The following is an 18847-nucleotide window of genomic DNA, read 5'->3' as shown; positions in this document are numbered from 1 at the left end:
TTAAAAAAAACAACAACGTATTGATATCCTCACCCCTTCTCACCCCCATGGCACTCTCTTCATCTTGCTCAGGTCTGACAACCCATACCAGGTCACCCCATGTGGATGCCCCCTCACCCTGCTTGGGTTTCAATACCACATGCCAGAGCAGGCCATTGTCCCCACCCCCATCTGCCCAGTGTGCTCAGGCTTGACTGAGCAGGATGCCCCATCCCACCTCCAGATCTCTGGTCAGGGGCTCTTCACTGCAGTGGGCAAGGTCACCTGGGCTCAGGTAAGTGGGAGCCAGCTGAGATGAGGGCCCAATGAACCTGACCCTGACTTAGAGGGAAAGGCCTGGCAAAGGCAAAGATCCTTGGGTCACTCTGATGCCAAGGATCCCCAGAGAGGGTGGGAGGGGGCTTTGTGGCATGCACACCTTGCTGCAGACCGCACATGGGAACTACACTGCTGGTGTTGCATTTGCAGGTAATATTATCAGGTGTGATCCCTCCCTGTGGTTTCCCCATCACACAGCATTATTCCAAACAAAGACTGAAACACCCGATAAAGAACCCATTAAATCCTGTTTCTTCATCTGCTTTTATTTTATGTGACAGGCAGAATCTAATCTCATGAGGACGGGCAGCCCTTGATCTTTCCAGCACAGGGAAAGGCCCCATCCCGGCAAAGGCTTTGAACCCTGTGGGGAGTGAGCCAGCCCCAAGGAAGCCCTGCTAGCCAGAAGTAATTGGCAAGGAAGGAACTAAGAGCTTATCTGGAGATGGCCTGGGCTCAGGGAGCTGCCCAGGACAAGGCTGGGCTATGGTCAGTGAAAAGAAGGTGGCAGGGAGGTGGAGGGCAGAACCAACTCAGCTTTAGGACCAATTGGCTAGAGGGAAGTAGGGTCAGGGTGCCACCAGAGACCAGCTTGGCAGTCCCCTGCACTGACCAGGTCACCACCAGTTGTGAAAACTACAGTGAATATTTGAGGACTGGTTGGGAGTATGGGGCACCCCATGCTCAGGATGCAGGCATGGGGGTCTGGTCTGTGTATCTTTGTATCGCTGGCCTGGCTGATGGGCAATGTCTACCTGTGGGTACTCATTGGCTGGGGCCCAGGGTCAGCACCCACTGACCCCCTAAACAGCAGCAGGGTCCTGGTGGCCAGTCTGTAGTGGCTCTTTGTGTGGGTCCCCTTCCTCATCATCCTGTGGACCCTCGTGGCCCTTTTGTCCCTCATGGGTAAGCTCACCATGTTGGTCTGAGTGTTTGCACTAAGTTCACAGAACAAGCCTCTAGAAGTGCCTTCGCGCTATTTGGTCTACAGGGTCTCTCTGGTTTTGTTGCATGACTCCTCGTTCCCTGTAAATACTCTGGAAGGAAGCACTGTTCTTCTGAGGCAGAACAGGCCTCCCGGGCCCCAGTGAGCAGATGATAAGCACTGGTCCCTCACTGTCATCTCCTGCGCTCTGAGACTGTGACACGCCTCAGGCTCTCTCAGTCCTGTACCTACCCAGTGTGGTGAGGAGGAAGCTGAGGTGTGGAGATTTTGAGAGCCCCTTTGAGGTGGAATGGCCCATTAAGGTGCACAAGGGCACAGTCCTGGCCGGTGCCACCGTCCAAGAGAGCCCTCGGTGGTAGTGGGTAGAGGGCCGCCTGCCTGGCTGCCATGTGTCTGTGTACAAATGTGAGCAGAGAAGGCCATGCTCTCTTGCACAGGAGTCAACTGACCCCTTGCAACTCTTGGTACATTTGTTCAGCTTTTTTATATTGAATGTGAAAAGATTAATATCATCCAAAATTTTCACAAACTTTGGAGTCTTAATTTGCATTTATTCCTTATAAAGCATGATGTAGCCTCTTGGTAAAATTACACAGGTGACTGGGCCACACAAGGCTATCCAGGATCCTGACAGCCCTTTCCTTTCTTGTGCTGGAGGAGAGGCTTGAAGACAGCCAGGCCATGCCTTGGAGGTGGACGAGGGAGGGGTACCTAGTGTGAATTCCCAGCCGGGAGGGTCTGGTGGAGGGAGTTTGTCTTCTAAAATAAGAGGGATTCACAGCTTGTCTGTAGGCCAATAGGGATCATCTGACAGAGAGAGCAGAGGGTGCTGGCCCAGGGCCTGAGCTGGGCTGGGCCGCGCATGCACCTGCGCCTGCTCCTGCACCTGCAGGAGGCTGTGGGTGGGAAGAAGAAGGAAGCAGACAGCAGGAGGGCACAGGATTGATTTAAACACGGGAGACTTGCCAAGGAGGTAGTAAGGCGATGAAGTGGAAATGGAAGGAATCCAGAGAAATTCCAGGGTGTGACTGCAGTAGGGGGTGGGCCCGTGGGGGCAGGGCACTAAGAGGACAGGGAAGTATGAGGATCAGTGGCCTGGAGGTCCCCGTTGCTGGGTGGTCAGGGAATAGGAGGCTAGCTGTTGGGTTGGAGGGATACAGGGATTGGCAGGACAAGGTCTAGGGTGAGACTGTGGGAGTGAGGGGCCTGGGTGAGGAGAAGACAGATGCCTGGAAGGGAGGGGTCAGGGAGGGGCTCAGGAAGGAGTCTATGTGCATTTCAACAGTGACAAAATTCATACAGGGGTGAAGTGCAGAGAGTAACATTGAGCCAGAAGTCAAAATCCTGGAGAAATGAGGGGAAATGACCTGGTAAAGGTGCTAGACAATGACCTGGGGTTTTTGGTGAAGAGAAGAGAGGGAAAATGGTCTGGAAGCAGTGGAAGGATTTTAGGAGTCAAGAGAGGTAGGGTGGGGTCAGTAGAGCCAGGTGGGTGTGCGGTTTGTGAAAAGAGGGTGGTCCAGGAGGCTGGCTCCTGATAATGGGCAGAGATGGAGACATGGTGGGGCTCGACCTGGAGGATCCAGGACAGAGGTGATGAGGGGCTCTGAGTGTGGGGGAAGGGAAGTCAGTGTCTTCTGCACCCAGTGGATGGGTGGGTACAAACAACCCCAGGCAGCCCTTCTCCTGACACCATCCCGGGGGTAGAAGATCTAGGGGTGCCGATTTGGAATTACCGGATAGTTCTTGGGCATGCTTACACGCGCTTTAGACATCGGGACTGGAGCTGCTGCTGTGGGGTTTGGATATTCAGACAATACGCATCCAGAGGGACTCGCTCGAACAAACCTCCACCTGTGCTGCCACTGCTTTTCAGAGACTTCAAAGTGTCTCTTCAGCAGTTGTGTGAACTATGTAGAGGTTCCTGTAATGATGCACTGAAAAGGCTTCAGGGATGTCACTTCCTAGGCCTCCCAAGGAGAGGCCCCCTTCCACCAATTGTGTGCTGTCGCAGCCACAGAGCAGCCGCAGCTGCAGGTATTGGCGGGCAGGTGTGCTGGGTGGGCGCCTACCACATCCCCACAGTGGACGCCGCTTCTCTGAAGTGGGCCATGCCCAGCAATGTTACTGTAGGTCTCTCTGCACTTGTCCCTGCTGTAATGTGCAAGAGTTTTGCTGGGAAAACATGCAACTTGTGAACTTTGGTAGATAATGCCTAACCTGGAGCAGTCTCTCAAATTCCCACCAGTGCTGGAGGAGATTCCCCTGCTTCATGTCCCCACAACTGGTATTTGCAGACCTTTGAATTTTAGACGTTCTAGTGGTTCTCATCTGGTGTTGTTTGCATTGTCGTCATAGTTGATAAACGTGGATTTGCTCTGTTGAGTCTATCGGTCACTTCCCTGTTCTAATATTCGGGAGCTCTTTACATAACCTGGATACTAATCCTTTGTCACTTTCACATAGCCACGTATCTTCTCCCACTCTGGCCTACTTTTCCTCTCAAAATTATGTCTTTTGAATGAGTAGCTCTTAACTTTAATGTAATCAAATTTATCTATATTTTCTGGCTAATGTATTTTGTCTCCTATGTAAGAAATCTTTCCAAATCTTTCCAAATCTCTCCTAGTTGTTTTTTCATCTTCCATACAGACCCTCCCTTGTCCCAACACCTTTTACTTACAAGGACCGTCCTTTCTCCTTTGGCCTGCAATGCACCTTTGTCACGGTGCATTGGACAAGTCAAATGTCCATACACATTCTACCTGGCTCTTCGTTCCCTCCCATTCAACCTCATGCCAGGACCCAGCTCCCTTAACTGCTATGGTTGTATTAGTCTGGACACCCAGGAGAGCACATCCCCCTATGGTGTCAGCCTGCTGCAGCTGCCATAACAGATACCACCAGCTGGCAGCTTGAACATCAGAAACTTACTTTCTCACAGCTCTGGAGGCTGGGAGTCCAAGATGAGGGTGTCAGAAGGGTTGGATGTATTTAATACAGAGAGACCTCCTAAAACTCAAAAACAACCACAAAACATCCCAATTCAAAATGGGTAAAAGGCTTGACTAGATATTTCTCCAAAGAAAATACACAAATTTGCAATGGAAGTCCTTGACCATGGTCAGTAAGGACATGAAACGATTCTCAAAATCTCTAGTCATTAGGGGAATGCCACTCAAAACCAAAATGAGATGCCGCCTCACAACCATTAGGAAGGCTTCTGTAAAACAAAACAAAACACAAAATAGCAAGGATTATCAAAGATGTGGAGAAATTAGAACTTTTTTGCACTATGGGCAGAAATGTAAAATGGTGTAACTATTGTGGAAAACAGAATGGTGGTTCCTCAAATTTTTTTAAAAAAATTAGCCTATGATCTAGCAATTCCACTACTGGGTATATACTCAAAAAAATGGAAAGGGGGGCCTCAAAGAGATGTTTGTGCCCCCGTGTTTACGGCAGCATTATTCACAATGGCCAACAGGTGGAAGTAACCCAAGCGTCTATCAACAGATGAACGGATGAGCAAAATGTTCTACAAACGTACAATGGAATGTTATTCAGCCTAAAAAATGAAGGAAATTCTGACACCTGCCACAACACGGATAAAATATTGAGGACTTCATGCTAAGTGAAATAAACCAGTCACAAAAAGACCAACGCTGTGCGGTATCACTTACAGGAAGAACCTAGAGCAGTCAGATACAGGGAGATGGAAAGCGGACTGTGCTGGCCAGGGGCGGGGGGAGGGGGTGGCGGGTTAGTGTTTCATGAGGCTGGGAGGGTCCATCTGGGCAGGAGAAAGGAGTCCAGGAGATGAATGGTGGTGGTGAATGTGCTTAATGTGCTGAGCTACACATTTAAAAATGGTTAAGATAGTGAATTTTATGTTTTATAGAGTTTACCACAGTAAAAAAAGTTATTGGAGAAACGTCAGCAACGTTGAGAAGCCCTGGATTAAGCTGTCCCAGCAACCTATTAACGTTGCTCCTGAGTGCTCAAGCCAATAGCGTGTAGTAAACCCTACACGCGTGTCTGTGGCGATCTCAGCTGAGTCCTGATCCCCCCCATCAGCAGTCAGAGAGCTCACATCTGCACCTGCCCAAACTGGCGTGGCGCTTCCTCGTGACTCCCTCAACTTGTCATCCTGCCCCTGCATCCCCATTCTGGTGGTCACCACTGTCTCCTCCCACCTGGGGCTGTTCCCTCTGCCCAAAGAACCCTCTGTGTTGTGTGTGTGGTGAAACTCTGCTTTTGCTGGTCTAAAAACATCTTTATTTGCCTTCATTTTGAAGGAGACTTTCTTTGAGTATAGGACTGTAGGTTACAGGGTTTCTTTTCTTTCTCTACTTTTAAAATGTCATTCAATATTATTCTGGCTTCCATAGGTTCAAGGTCAGGGAGACTTGCCATACCAGCCAGCAAGATTTCTTATAAAATCATCCATTAAGATGGTGTTACATGGGCTCAGGAAGAGGCAAATAATAAAATTGGATTCTTCAAACAAAAACTTTGGATTACTTGTCTTTCTCACATTGATTTACAATAATTCTGTTTTTTTGGATACTAATCTCTTATCAATTTCATGAATTGCAAATACCTTTCCCTAGTCAATACCTTTTTTTAAGGTGTGTTTTCTTGATGAGTAGTTTTGAAAATCTGAAACTGATTTACTGCTAAATCTATCCCCAGGACCACATGCTTCTTATTTAGTTCTTGTTTTAACAAACTTGTTGAATTTAGTCATTTGTTTTTAAGCCAATGATAATCTCAAATGTGTGGAAAACAATGATCTCATCTTCAGATAGGGTCATCTTGTTGCTTAAGATAACCTCTGGCCCAACTCTGGCCCAGACTAGGGGGTGTCTCCCCAACAAGAGCTTGGGGTCCTGTCTCTCCTTAATCGTTATCAAGGACGGAGAAGATCCTCCCAGGATAACACCACGTCCGTCCCTTCTGAGAGGATGCTCAGTCAGACAGGCACAGAGCTGTGTTTCCTTGCCTATAAAATAGCACCTACCTCATTGAGTGTGATGAAGATGAGCTAATACAGTGTGCTTAGAGCCTGCCTGGCACGTAGTAACCTCCCCACAGTGTCAGCTATCGTTGTTGTTTTCTGAAGGGGCAGATACACTGAGACCCTGAGCAGTGTGGGTCGTCAGGGCGAAGTGGGTGGACAAGGCAGTGTGGGTGGTCGGTGCAGTGTAGGTGACTGTGAGGTGGGGGTGGTCTGACAGTGTGGGTGGTCAATGCAGTGTAGGTGACTGTGAGGTGCAGGTGGTCTTGCAGTGTGGTCTGTGCAGTATAATTAGGCCATGCAGTGTGTGTCAGGGGTCTGGGCAGTGTGGATGGTCTTTAGAGTAAGTGGTCTGGGCAGTATGGGAGGTCTGTGCAATGTGGGTAGTCCTGGCAGTGTGGGGGGTCTGTACAGCATGGTTTGGTCTCTAGAGACTGGGTGGTCTGGGCAGAGGTGAGGCTGACCATAGAGACATCAAGTTCTGTCCATTTCCTCTGGAGCTTCTGTGGAGCATGGCTCAAACAGCCTTGCGTGTGGTCTGGCATCTCAGCCAGGCCACAAACTCTGTGCGTTGTCCTGAAACCCACTGCTCCTCCCGTTGGGCCTTGACCACAGCTGGGACTCGGGGAGACGTTGACTCACCAGCAGGTGGCAGGCCATCCCTTCCCCTCCAGGGCTGAGGGTGCAGAGGCCCTGCCTTTGCTGTTCCTACTCTTCTGCCTTCTAGTTCACAGCACAGAAACAACTTTACCATCCCAGTCACTTTCATTTATTTTGGGAATGTATGTGCTTGGTTTGCTTTTTCTCACAGGTTTCTTATTTTTACTTCATCAGAATTAGGGTGAGAGATCAGAGTCCAGTGAGCAGAGCAGACAGAACCCACCAGAGAAGTACAGGAGGTGAGGGGGGTGCGGTTCAGACTGAGTACGTTTCAAAGATTCCATTTAATCTCCTTTGTTGGGTTCTGGCTGTTACTGGCCATTGCATTTTCACGGTCACTTTAGGGTTTATGATGCACACCTTAGTTTATCCTACTCTACTCCAGGGCTGGCATACCAGCAAGGACCTTCACAACAGGTGCTTGTTTGGCACACCTCACAAGTTCCAGGCTACACTGTCAATCTGTTTCCCGTCTCTCAGGGATCACTGGATAGGTGGCTTGATGTCCAGTGTCTTCAAAACCTTTATTTCATTTCTAATTCCTGTCTCCATTTGTCTCAGTAAGGCAGCACAGGTGGGTCCAGGTACTCCATCTTCATTTCCAGCTAGGCGGGAATGTCAGCCCACTGTTGACAATAACTCTTCATTTGTGTGTAAGTTGTGTGTGTTCACTGTAAAAAAAAAAGGAAGCTATAGAAAAGTAAAAGGTAAGAAAATAAAACGCATCTCAGATCCTACTCTCCAGTGCTAACACCTCCAAGCACTTATTCCTCTGCGTGTATGCATAGACCACGCCCAGTGGGCATCTCAGAAACTACTGGAGCAGGAGGAGCCAAGGGCCGCCTGCACTTCAAGATTTGATGACAGCTGGACAAGCCAGTAAATGCAGCAAGATCGTAGCACTGTTTATGTATGCATTTTCACGTGTTGGGCTCACAGACCTGACCATTTTAACCAGCAGAGTTTCAGGAGAGTGACAGATACCAGACAGATACAAAAACAGAGTGAGGAATGGGGAGTAACAGCCTGGAGGTAGCCCTGAGCTCACAGAAGGCTAGGGCCGTACACCATGGCACCGCAGGCCTGTGGAAAAAGGATTCTTCCACTGAGATTGTGTGATTTCCCTTTAGGCATTTGGAAACATAAGGCTGAGACCACAGTCATGCCTTCTACCAGTCCAAGGGTGTGGAAATGAATGAATTGGCTACAATCAAGAGATTGCCATCCTGGCTGGGTGGCTCACTTGGTTGGAGCATCACCTCATACACCAAAATATTGTGGGTTCTGTTCCTGGTCTCTCTCTCCCTCTCTCTCTCTGCCCCCCACGCACCCCTTCCTCTCTTGCTAAAAGCAATAAACATGTCCTTGGGTAAGGATTTAAAAAAAGAGAGACAGAGAGATTGCCAGGACAACCTTCTTTTTTGTCTTTGCCTGCAAGCCCCTCCCTCAGGTCTTACCACAGGGTCACCTGCTTCAGGGATCCCCCACCCAGGGGCCCTTTGAGGCCCACAGGGGCTCCTACATCCCCGGCAGATCCTGCACCGAGCTGAAATGTCTCTGGCGCACTTTGAGAGGGGGAACCTAGTTTATCCACCTCAAAAGCAGGAGCCTGGCCCTCGCCCACCCTTGGCCAGCCCCCTCTCAGGGTCTCCCTTTCTCCAGGGTGCAGAGTGCATGGGGTTTTGCACAGAGTGCTGTCGGTGGGAAGTTGTCTTCCTAACACAGATAACAGATGGACTCCTTATAGACAAAGTGACAAGTCCCATGGCCCCCAAGGCCATTCCATGTGGCCTCAGTGATTTTAGGGTCTGTTTACTGGTTCACTGCCGTCAGACCTGAACTTACTAGGACTGTCAGAGTCCTAATTGTAACAGGGTGTCTCGTATAAACTGCACCCAATCCAAAGACAAGATTATCGTGTGGCAGTATTAAAGTTATCATAAGATGGATGTTTATTCACTGGAATAAATGGAAAACTATTTATTACACACTTACCACTAACAAACCCTGGTGCCCACAGGTTATTTGGTTGGGAGGTCCCTGTGGTTCAGGTCTCAGTAGGAGGCCTAATACTATGAAAGCTGAGGGACACTTGGCTTCTCCTGCAGGTGTGGGCAGAGCGAGGTTTCTCCACCTGGTGCCTGAGCCTCAGGCAAGTTTGGATTCACCTGGCCTAGCAGCAACGTACATGCCGGACTGTACTTGCTGACAGGCCAGCAGCAGGAGCATCATCCTGCCCTAACTTTGGTGGGCCAGGCTGCCCTGGGCCAAGGCCCTATGTGCCGGTGGAGGCAACGCTACTGGCCCCACTGCACTGCACACGCCTTACATGGTTTGCATCTCTACCCTACCCCAAAGCTGCACCCAGCTGGGACCCCGGGACAGGCCATCCTGCCAATGAGGGTCTTGGAACACTGCCTGCCTTGTCAGCCCTATTCCCAGACAAGCTTCTTCAGCAAGCCACTGACCACCTTACAGCCAGGGTGTCTGAGTCCAGACTTATGGGCTGAACTTAACCTCTAGGCCACAGATGCCCAGTGGCTGAATCCCAGACTTGCCCCCTTCCTTATGTTGGGTTTGAGCAGCCTTGATCCTGGGCTCCTTGACGCACCCAGAGTAAGAGTCTGGCTCCCTCCTGGGCCCTAGGGCTGTGTCAGCTGCTCGACAGTATTGTCCAGCCAGCACTTCATGGTATTGTGGCTGAGGTTGGGGAAACTGAGGCCACTGGGCAGTGTAGACGACACAGAAGGGCTCCTGCTTCTATTATTGCAGTGATTCTAATATCTGGTCTGTGAAATCCTCAAAACTCCATTCGCGGGTGCCCCTTCCCTACCCCAGCTTGGTGGGCCCACGGCCTGGTGGGGCGGGGGTTGCAGACAGCAGTGGGTCATGGCTGACCTTGCTCCCTCCCAGGCTGCTCACTCCTCCATGTCTGCTGAGACCTTCCTGGCTTCTTGGAGGCCCCCAGAGCATCCCTCCACCTCTGGGCCCCATGCTTGTTCTTCCCTACTGCCTGGGTGCTCCAAGTGCACCCTCAGGGGGCCCCTCATCTCTCTAGGATGGACCCATGAGTTTTAAACCCCAACAGGCAGGAGGCAGTGGCAGGTGGACACCATATTCCTGCCCATCCGGGAGGCTCCAGGGCCAGCACTGAGCGACAGAGACAGGGTTCCTGCCTCGCAGCAGGAAGCAGGAAGTCAGAACGGCAGGCCTGAGCGGCAGGAGTCATCTGACGGCGCAAAGTCCAAGCCTGTAACACTGTGAACTTTATTGGCAGGAGGGGCCACCTTCTGTGTTCACTTACCCCATTCTAAAAATGATATTGGCACCAAGTATGTGTGTCCCCATCCACAGAAAGGCCTTTCGGGATACAAGGACGTCTGTGCTTAACCTCCAGTGAAGCAAAGGGCAGAGGACATTGAAGACCAGGAGAGTCCAAGCTGGGCCCCAGGGTCGGGGCTGGCACTGGGGTTGCAGCTGGGCAGGCTAGCCCATCACCTGGCCCTGTGACCACGCACATGTGTACAAAGCCCCTGGCGTGGACTGAGGGTCCCAATGTCAGTGCTGGGGCCACAGAATTCCCCCTGATAAGTCCCTGGCAACTGTTCAGGCCTTGGCCAGAACAGACAAAGTGACTTTCCTCCACCTCCTTCCCAGAAGCTTCCCAAAGCTGCTCTTGCTGAGAACTGGAGGAGCACACAGTGGGGGAGCGGAAACACCCTTGACTTGTACCTCTCAGGGCCCAGGGCTTGTTACCAGAAAGGGACCCACTCAGAGCGGGTCTGCCTCAAGCTGGGCTGTAGTGTGTGGCTTCTGGACTTTGTGCAGGAAAGATTTGACAACACGAGTCCAGGTGATTTTGAGAGTACGTTTATTAAGCTGGGGACAATGAGACAAAGGAAGGCTTGGGATAGAAGAAGCAACAGGAGAGCCTAGGCAGGGCTGCTTTGGCTCACAGAAGTCAGAGAAAAGGAGGCCTTGGAGACAGGTTCAGAGGGTTAGCCTGGGACAACCTGCCACTGACCATTGCTCCCCTGGTTGCAAGTCTCACGGGGACCCTTTGAGTTAGATGAATGGCTGTGGGGAAAGAAGGGGGAAGAAGAAGGGAAGGGGAAAGGTACAGATGTGCTCCTGGGAGAGAGAATGCATACTGGATCCTCTTCTTGAGGATTTTAAAGGCTGGGGATTTAGGGGAGGTCTTAGGGGAGGATCTCAATAGAATATTCTTCAGCTTTCTGCTGATGCACCAAAATGAGATTTATTCCCTTAACTTCATTTGTCCTTGGGTGTGGTTGGCACAAATTGTACTAATTGGATTTCTGCTATCTATCTCCCAGGACCATTGTCCCCACTTAGGCAGGGAGGGAGGAAGTGCTGGGGCCCAACCCTCAATGCCACCTCCTTAGAACCCAGCCTTCCCCTCTTTGGCCTGGCTCCACCGCACAAACTCAGGTCTGGGGCCCATGGAAGTCATTTGGTGCCTGGTGCCCGCATCTGGCGTGTCCTGGACCACCCCGACTGTCACACCCCCAGGGACAGTTCTAGTCATCAGAGAAGAGGAAATTACCTTGGCCAATGGCCGTCATCAGTGGTCCCAGAGGTCGCACACCACCCTGAGATCTCCCACAGCAGGCAGAGTCATAGGTGACATCCGACCTCCAGGCTCTGTCCACTCACGTGTCCAGCCAAACATCGGTTCAGCAATGCCAAGCAGGAAGAAGTTCCTCAATGGCCAAGTTTGAGTGGAAGAGTCTGCATGTTGTGAGTCCTTAGCAGGTCACCTGCTCACACTCAGGATCCAGTGATACCTCTTCGGTCATGACTGACTGAAGGGCGCACAGCCGGCGGTTAAGCACAGATGGCTCTGGGGGCCTCTGTGGGGCAGGGGCTCCTCTTAGAAAGAAGCCCTGTGCATGCCCCTCTGATGGGTTTGGAAAGTTTAGCACCAGAGAACCTCCAGGATACATGCCAACACTCTGGCCTGGAAGCAGACAGCAGGAGGAGGCCATGGTGACCTGACCAGCAGGCACAGGGTACCGGGGTCCCCATCCAGCTCTGCCCACCACCAGCAGGCCCCTCAGTGCAAGGTGACTTCTCTGGGTGGTCAAGGGTGGCCTCACTCACATTTGGGTTTTGTTTTCACCAGATGCATGTGACAGTCTGGGTGAGCCCAGGGGACAGTAAGTGGTGGGGTGTGGGTGGCCTGGGCCATCTTGAGTCTTGCTGGGGAGCAGCCCTGATTTTGCCCTTAGGCCTGCAACGACTCTTCACCAGCAATGATGAGGAAGCAAGCCAAGGTTACCCCAATGTCTCCTGTCCCCAGGCAGGGGGACGCTACACATGGCCACCTTCTGCTCACTTTCCAGGGGCCGGATCTGCCAGGCTGACAACCCCCAGTATCTGATTGTTACAGCTGCAGGCACCAGCCACCTTCCTCACCCCACCCCCACAATTATACAGCACAAAAAAAGTAACAAGGTGAGGAACTGAAAGGCACAGGGACCTGGCTTGTTCCACCGCTCAAGGGCCAGAGCCTTGAGCTTGCACTTGGCCAGCGTGTTTACTTCTCTGAACAAACTCTTCACCTTCCAAAGAGCGAGGTTGGCTAAAGACAATTTGATCGTAAAACAATTTTCAGATCCTTGGTGTCTGTGGCAGGAGCCCTGCCCATCAGAAGCCATCACGGCGAGACAATCCTTTTCTTTGACCAGCTCCTGTCACGGCTGCTTTTCCTTTCTGTTCAAATGACAGGACAGCGTCCAGCTTCACTAACTGCTCCTGGCAGTTAATCTTTTCCTTTTTGCTGACTAGGGTGTCATAAATCACACCAGGTTTACAACTGAACATGCAGAAAGAAGAGACTCTGGGTCTCCTCTGAGCTGACTGTGACTCCTGTCCAGGTGGGCAGCGTTCTTGGGAGTGGCCTTTGTCAGCCGCCATCCCGGACCCTCCATCCCGCCCTCCCTACTCACCCCAGGGGCTCCACAAGACTTGTTTTTCATGCTCAGGGTCCACAGCATGGCCCTGCTGAGGTCCTTGGCCCACCCCAACCTCTAACCACACTTACTCTCGTGTCTGAAGGTGGCAAGGACCTGAGGAATACCCACAGAGAAGGACATAAGCCCAGAGCAAAGTCTCCCACCAGGACCCAGAGCCGGTGTGTGTCCAGCTGAGATGCTCACTCAGGCTGCTTTTCCACCCTCCCGAGGTCTCTGCCTCCCCACTGCTGTCTAGCGCCCCACGAAGACCGCCTTTGCAGAGACTGGAGAAGGTGTCATCTGCCCTGGGCTATCTGAGCAGTTGGCCCCGGGTGTCTTACCACTCAACAGTGAAGCAGCCCAGAGGATGTGCCCTCAATAACTTTAAGGCAAAAGAACGAGCAAGGCCTGTTTTCAGCACTGTGCATTTGACTAGTGGCGTGTAGCCCACCCTCAGCCACTGGGAGGGGAAGGCACTGTGCCTTCCTAGTGAGGCCGAGGCACAAGGTGACTCTGGTCTGGAGAGGAGTCCGGTCGCTCCTGCCTATCCCTGAGAAACTGTGTCCCATGGAGCTCCGAGTCAGGAGGGAGAGAACCTGCACCTACCGAAGGGAGAACACATGCTGTACCCAGTAGTGGGGGTGGTGGGGCAGTGGTGGGGAGGGCACTGTCTCCAAGGCTGGAGGTGGGAGGCCACTCAGCCCCTGGCACAGGTCAGGACTAAGGAGTAAGGGGTGAGCACAGGCTTTGGAGGGAGGGCAGGTCCCACAGAGGCAGGAAGTGGAGGAAAATGGGGATGCAGGGACCAGGTAGGGGAGACATCAACAGGGGGTTGACACCTCCCCACCTTTTAAAAGGATCTCTTGGGCCCTGGCCAGGTAGCTCAGTTGGTAAGAGCATCATTGTGATACACCGAGGTCGTGGGTTCAATCCCAGTCACAGCACATAAAGGAATTGATCAATGAATGCATAAATAAGTGGAACAACAAATTAATGTTTCTCTCTCCCTCTCTCTCTAAAATCAATGCATAAAAACTTTTAAATATAAAAGGATTTTTTGGCCTGCTATGGGGGCCAAGGGCCTAGATCCACCAGGGAGGTGGCCAGCAAGCAGGGCAGCTGAGTGCCATGTCCTGCACACCTTCCTCCCATGGCTGTGCTCTCAGGTGGCCCGACGCTCGTCGCCAAGTCCTGCTTCTCCTTGGGAATTAACTAAACTCCCTTGTCCCTTTTGGATACTTTTTGTTGTCTTTTCCTATTTTTCTTAAGACTATTTTTCTAAAGCAGTTTTAGGTCCACAGCAAAGTTGAAAGGAAGGTACAGGGATTTCCCTCACATCCCCTGCCGCGCCCCCCAAATCCACACAGCCTCCCTCATTATCAACAACCCCTGCCAGATGACACATTTGTGAAAACTGCTGTACCTACATCGACACATCATCATCTAGAGTTCATCGTTCACACTGAGGTCGCTCTTGGTGTCGTGTGTTCTGTGGGTTTGGACAAATGTATAATGACACATGTCCATCACCGGAAGTGCATACAGAGTTCCACTGCCCTAAAAACCCTCCGTGATCTGCTATGAATTCCTCCCAGACTCAAGCCCTGATAACCACAATCTTTTACTGTCTCCGTAGTTTTGTCTTTTCCAGAGTGTCATTGAGTTGGAATCACGTAGTGTGTCGCCTTTTCAAATTGGCTTCTTGTACTTAGTAACATGCATTTAAGGTCCTCTGTGTCTTTTCATGGCTTCATAGCTCATGTATTTTAGCTGAATAATATTCCATTGTCTGGATGTACCACAGTCTGTCCATTCACCCACTGAAAGTTATCTTGTTTGCTTCCAAGTTTTGGAAATTAATAATAGAGCTGCTATAAACATTAATGTGCAGGGTTTTGCGTGGAGGTAAGTTTTCAGGCATTTGGGTAGATACCAAGGAGCGTAATTGCTGGATCACACATGGTAGCAGTACCTTTAATTTGGAAGAAATCGCCAAACTCTCTTCTTAAATGGCTGCAGAGTGCTGCGTCCCACCAGTAGTGAATGAGAGTCCCTGATGCTCCACACCCTCACCAGCACTGGTGTTGTGCTCTGGATTTTGTCCATTCTGATAGGTGTGTAGTGGTATCTTGTTGGGATTTTAATTTTTATTTCCTTGATGACATATGATGTGGAGCACCTTTTTCATATGTTTATTTGCCATATCTTTTGTGACTATATCTTTGGTGTCATATCTAAAAAGTCATCTTCAAACCCAAAGACATCTATGTTTTCTCCTGTGCTATCTTGTAGGAGCTTTATCCTGTTGTGTTTTACGGTTAGGTCTGTGATCCAATGTGAGTTAATTTTGTGAAGGGTGAACCGTCTGTGTCCTCTGCATGCAGACATCCAGTTGTTTCAGCGCCATTGGTTGAAGAGATTATCTTTGCTCCGTTGTTGCTTTTGCTCCTTGGTCAAAGATCAGTGAGTATTTATGGAGGCCTGTTTCTGGGCTCTATTCTTGCTTCATTGATCTACTTGTCTGTAACTTCATCAACACCACACTCTGCTGATTATTGCAGTTTTACAGCAAGTCTTAAAGTCGGGTGGCATCAGCCTCCAACTTTGTCCTTCTCTTTTAATATTGTGTTGGTTGTCCTGGCTCTTTGCTTCCATGTAAACTTTAGATCAGTTTGTCCCAATCTATGGACTGTACCCTGGGTGGTGTTGATGCCCCCGGCCACTGCCCCCAGCCCGGGGCTGCGCACACTGCCACCCCCTCAGAGTATGATCTCACAAGGCTGAATCCATCCGAACATTGCTGGACCAAATCAGCGATTAGCAGGGATTTCTCTGGGAGTGAACACACTTTTTTCTTTGAAGCCAGACATGACTGTTGGGTCTCCCCGCCCCAGAACTCATTTCCCAAGTGGGCTCACTGGACAAGTCTGCCGGTGCAGGAGGAGGTCTATGGGGCTGGAGTCCAAGGCCACTGGGCTCAGGCCCTGATCTGGGTGGGGTGGTTGTCTGGGAACAAGTGCCAGGATCTACCAGGAAGGCCAGCTCTTGGGCGCAGCCATACCCTGCTCTTGTTCTGGGGTCCTGGTGCTTCAGCCTGAAGACTTGAATGTGATTTGGGAATTTGGAGACACTCCCATCTTAAGCTTGTGGGGACAGGGAAGCAGGGAGCTGAGACCTGGAGAGATGGGATAAAATGATGAGGGGACAAAGGGCCAAAACACAGTTAGTGTCCTGTTGGGGTCAAACATTGGGCCAGGCGTGCAAGCTAGTTCCTGGGACAGTTTGAGGGCACCTGTGGACCCTCAGCTCCCCCAACCCCATTCACCCCTAATGATCCTTACTCCCACCTGGTTGTCCCCCCATCTGGTCCTGTCCACCAGCCCCTCCGAACCCTACCACACATGGGCTTCTGCTGACACAGGGAGACAGGCCGGGCTCCAAGTCACCACTGGGTACCCTCAACCACCTTTCCTCCTTGGAAATGCCCCTTATTCCTCAGCTGTCCTTTAGGCCCTGTGTGGATGTCATCCTGAAGCGCCACTCTCCCCCACTTGCCTGCTCCCTGAGGGACAGATATCCCCTGCACAGAGTGCCCCTGTTCCCTACACAGCTCAGAACAGAGCGCTCCTCTGACCAGACCCTCCCCAAAGCAGCCGGGTGCAGCCCTGCAGAGCCGGAGGGAATCCTTCCCAAGAGGAGAAGCTCCAAGAGCCTGACATTGCTGTCTGAGGGCTGGTGTCCCTACTCACCATGCCCCCTATATGGTCACAGACATTATTGCTATTCTTATTATTACCATTATTGTCATTTTTATTATTGTGGATGAAATACGAGTATGTCTGGGCTGGCTTCAAAGCCATCTGAGGGAGGCTGGGGAGGAGCTGAGTCGGGGGCAGGGGTTAAGGAGGAAAGATGGAGTGGCTGTGAAGGGGCAGGAAAGGGCTTGAACCCGAGATGCAGGAGAGAAGACTCAGGGCACCGGGGAGGACTCAGAGCCCAGGCTGGGGCTGGGCCTCAGAGGTGGGCAGGGTGCCGCTTCTGCTGTCACAAGGGAGATTGTGGTTTGAGATTGAGACCATGTACAGGCTCCGCGTGGGGCATTCTGCTAAATTGCTCTTGTTGCCCTCCGAGGGGAGGCCCAGGAGACGTTTAGGACAGCTCCCCAAGTGCGGACAGGGAGCACAGGGGAGGAGGGCCTGGCCAGCCTGGGGGTGGGGCATGCGGCTGCTCAGTCCTGAGGCCTAAGACTAGAGTATCAGCTGGCCACCTGTGTGGAAGCCGCTGCTGTGGATGGTGGTCCAAGGTGCCTTCTGCCCTAAATGGCTGCGTAAACATTAATTAGCACGAGTTAATGTATAATTCTACGTGCGCGCGCACACACACACACACACAAACACACCCGAGTATCTCATCAGTGCCAGCACTATTGTTTGATAAGGATTTAATGAGAAGGAAGAGGGAAGGCGCCTGATAAGAGCTTTCTCTCATTGTGACCAGCACCAAGGTCATGGGGTGGGGGTGGGTGTCCCAGGAAAGGGCACAGACACAGCTCCTTTGCCACCCACTCAGGACCCTGCCACAGGGAGCCCCCAGCATCGTCCAGGTCCTGGTGCCCCACTGGCATCAGCCCTCACCCTGAGGGGACTTTGGGGCAGTGAGGCACACGTCTTCATAGAAAGTTTCGGGGGCATTTTACTGTTATTTTGCGTTAATGTTCACCATAGGCAGCAGCTCTGCTGAGGGGCTTGTCCACACAGGTGCTCAGGCTGTCCCATCTCCAGGTGCTTTCCCTCCTGGCGCACAGACAGCAGTCCCGGGAGAGCAAGGTCAGGGAGCCAGTGCTTTATAGGGTCACACTTTCCCGGACAGGCAGTTCCCTTCCTGCGAGCAGGTTAAAGTGGGAGGCGGGGCAGAGCGCAGGCATTTGAGGTTTAAGACAAAAATATGGCGTGTCATAAACTGGGATCACCTCCAAGCCCATCCTGTGTCTGGGGGACGCCAGCACACTGACCAATTACAGGCCAGCTGCCAGCGAGCAGTAGGGATGGTGACTAAGTGCTGATGCCTGCTGTTCCCCAGATTTTTCTGCCAGGGTGGAGAGGGCCACAGCAGGTGGGTGTTGGCCTTCCAAGGGAGCAGAGGAATGCATCTCAAGGAAAGGAACACGTCGGGGGCCCCTCTCCTGGACCTGCCCTCTGCCTAGGCCCACCCCTGCCCCATAGTGAGTGACTGTGCCAAGGGTAGGAGTCCTCTGCTGTGTCAAAGCCACACCTTCATCCTCCTTCCTGGGGAGGCAAGCAGAGCCCCCACATGATCGTCTGGGTGCAGCCCCTCTCAGATGAGCTAATCCAGAAGGAAAAGTGGAAACACACATGTGTCAGAGAACAGTTCATAAGACTAATCCCCTGGGGGTTCCCCACCGAGGCCCCTGCTCAAATGTAGACACCCAGAGACCCTTGCCTTGGTCTCGAGGCACACGCGTGTGTGCGCTCACACAGCTTGGTTTCAAACATCTGGTCCTGGCTTCTAGAAGAGCTTTCCACAAAAACGTGGTTGGGAGTCAGTGCACGCTGTGCACGTCCAGTGCACTGTACGGTGCTGGCTCAGGACGCACCTTTGGAGCTGGGTGGGGGGACCATGTCCGCACCCGGCTCTACTCTCTGTGCTGGCCTCCCCGCCTCTGCCAGGCCTGTGGGCTGAGGGTGGGCCCTGGAAATCCCTGGGCAAACCCTCGGGAAAAAAACCTTCCAGTGCATGTGCTTTCTCTAGCCGACCGAAACCATGGCTGTCACATATGCTGATACATCAGACCACGTCTCTGGAGCATGTGTGGCATTATTAGAAAGTCAACTGTGATGTCAGCAAATATTTAAGTGATCACTCGGCCAGCCCGATGCTGGAACTGAGTCAGGAGAGACGTTTTCC

The 18847-nt window shown here is 51.7% G+C and overlaps 1 long non-coding RNA gene across 1 annotated transcript in view; it reads left to right on the top strand.

Annotated features, from left to right (window-relative positions):
• Nucleotides 1–5711, top strand: part of LOC123478505 (uncharacterized) — a 34401-nt gene extending 28690 nt beyond the window's left edge. The window contains exon 4 of the long non-coding RNA XR_006653714.2: nt 5166–5711. This is a non-coding gene — a long non-coding RNA (uncharacterized lncRNA). The remainder of the gene's footprint in view (nt 1–5165) is intronic.
• The last annotated feature ends 13136 nt before the right edge of the window (nt 5712–18847 follow it).

This window comes from Desmodus rotundus, chromosome 1 (genome assembly GCF_022682495.2).
Source record: "Desmodus rotundus isolate HL8 chromosome 1, HLdesRot8A.1, whole genome shotgun sequence".
Classification (NCBI taxonomy): Eukaryota; Metazoa; Chordata; class Mammalia; order Chiroptera; family Phyllostomidae; genus Desmodus; species Desmodus rotundus.
This window is presented reverse-complemented; position numbering and strand designations above follow the sequence as displayed.